Below are 2,500 nucleotides of genomic sequence, written 5' to 3'. Positions count from 1 at the left end.
CCACTGGGATCTGACCACTGGGATCTGACCACTGTTGACCAGACCACTGGGATCTGACCACTGTTGACCAGACCACTGGGATCTGACCACTGTTGACCAGACCACTGGGATCTGACCACTGTTGACCAGACCACTGTTGACCAGACCACTGTTGACCAGACCACTGTTGACCAGATCAGAATATGCCCCCCCCCCCCTGGTTCCAAGCGTTGATTTTACATCACATGGCTCTGTTCTACTCAGTATAGCTGTAGACAGTGAGGCTAGTGTAGTGTACTGTAGTGTACCTGTAATCTACTATAGTGTAGTGTAATCTACTATTGTAGTGTACTATAGTATAGTGTAGTGTACTATAGGGTAGTGTGCTGTGGTGTACCTGTAGGGTAGTGTAGTGTACTGTACTGTACTATAGGGTAGTGTACAGTACTATAGGGTAGTGTGCTGTACTATAGGGTAGTGTACTGTACTATAGGGTAGTGTACTATAGGGTAGTGTACTGTACTATAGGGTAGTGTAGTGTACTATAGGGTAGTGTACTATAGGGAGGTATAGTGTACTATAGGGTAGTGTACTGTACTATAGGGTAGTGTACTATAGGGAGGTATAGTGTACTATAGGGTAGTGTACTGTAGTGTACTGTGGTGTACCTGTAGTGTAGTGTACTATAGGGTAGTGTAGTGTACTATAGTGTAGTGTACTATAGGGTAGTGTAGTGTACTATAGGGTAGTGTACTGTGGTGTACCTGTAGTGTAGTGTAGTGTACTATAGGGTACTGTGGTGTACTTGTAGTGTAGTGTACTATAGGGTAGTGTAGTGTACTATAGGGTAGTGTACTATAGGGTACTGTACTATAGGGTAGTGTGGTGTACCTGTAGTGTACTATAGGGTAGTGTACTGTAGTGTACTATAGGGTACTGTACTGTACTATAGGGTAGTGTAGTGTACTATAGCGTACTGTACTGTAGTGTACTGTGGTGTACTGTGGTGTACCTGTAGTGTAGTGTACTATAGGGTAGTGTAGTGTACTATAGGGTACTGTTCTATAGGGTAGTGGAGCTGTAGAGAGCTGAGTACCAGTGTCACTATAGTGTAGTGGAGCTGTAGAGAGCTGAGTACCAGTGTCACTATAGTGTAGTGGAGCTGTAGAGAGCTGAGTACCAGTGTCACTATAGTGTAGTGGAGCTGTAGAGAGCTGAGTACCAGTGTCACTATAGTGTAGTGGAGCTGTAGAGAGCTGAGTACCAGTGTCACAATAGTGTAGTGGAGCTGTAGAGAGCTGAGTACCAGTGTCACTGTAGTGTAGTGGAGCTGTAGAGAGCTGAGTACCAGTGTCACTATAGTGTAGTGGAGCTGTAGAGAGCTGAGTACCAGTGTCACTATAGTGTAGTGGAGCTGTAGAGAGCTGAGTACCAGTGTCACTATAGTGTAGTGGAGCTGTAGAGAGCTGAGTACCAGTGTCACTATAGTGTAGTGGAGCTGTAGAGAGCTGAGTACCAGTGTCACTATAGTGTAGTGGAGCTGTAGAGAGCTGAGTACCAGTGTCACTATAGTGTAGTGGAGCTGTAGAGAGCTGAGTACCAGTGTCACTATAGTGTAGTGGAGCTGTAGAGAGCTGAGTACCAGTGTCACTATAGTGTAGTGGAGCTGTAGAGAGCTGAGTACCAGTGTCACTATAGTGTAGTGGAGCTGTAGAGAGCTGAGTACCAGTGTCACTATAGTGTAGTGGAGCTGTAGAGAGCTGAGTACCAGTGTCACTATAGTGTAGTGGAGCTGTAGAGAGCTGAGTACCAGTGTCACTATAGTGTAGTGGAGCTGTAGAGAGCTGAGTACCAGTGTCACTATAGTGTAGTGGAGCTGTAGAGAGCTGAGTACCAGTGTCACTGTAGTGTAGTGGAGCTGTAGAGAGCTGAGTACCAGTGTCACTATAGTGTAGTGGAGCTGTAGAGAGCTGAGTACCAGTGTCACTATAGTGTAGTGGAGCTGTAGAGAGCTGAGTACCAGTGTCACTATAGTGTAGTGGAGCTGTAGAGAGCTGAGTACCAGTGTCACTATAGTGTAGTGGAGCTGTAGAGAGCTGAGTACCAGCGTCAAGGCTCTGACTGATGCATAGACAGATACGTCTGCTGTCTGACTGATGTGGAGGAGGAGGCGGTGAACATAATGGTCAGATAGTGTTGACACACTTCTCACACGGAGGGCTTGTTGTGTCTCGCTCTGACGATCACAATCTATTTCTCTCTCTCTCTCTCACAGTCTTCATCTCTCATGATATCGATCTCTTTCTCTCTCACGATCTTCATCTCTCATGATATCGATCTCTTTCTCTGGCTCTCTTTGTTCGATCACGATCCCTCTCTCTCTCTCTCTCTCTCTCTCTCTGCAGTTTTACATTTTTCTATTTTGTTCTTCTCCTGAAAACAAAAACAAATCCCTGTTTTTCTACCAGCCCTGTGTGAATCGTTTCTCTCCAATTCCCTTCTTCTCTGTGTGTCCTTCCGT

General features: G+C 45.7%; 1 protein-coding gene across 1 annotated transcript in view; it reads left to right on the top strand.

The window, feature by feature from the left end:
* heatr5b (HEAT repeat containing 5B) overlaps nucleotides 1-2,500 on the top strand; it is a 73,347-nt gene that overhangs the window by 50,013 nt on the left and 20,834 nt on the right.

The sequence above is a fragment of the Oncorhynchus masou genome, chromosome 18 (genome assembly GCF_036934945.1).
Source record: "Oncorhynchus masou masou isolate Uvic2021 chromosome 18, UVic_Omas_1.1, whole genome shotgun sequence".
Lineage (NCBI taxonomy): Eukaryota > Metazoa > Chordata > Actinopteri > Salmoniformes > Salmonidae > Oncorhynchus > Oncorhynchus masou.
Note: the sequence above shows the minus strand (reverse complement) of the source record. Positions and strands in the feature narration are given on the sequence as shown.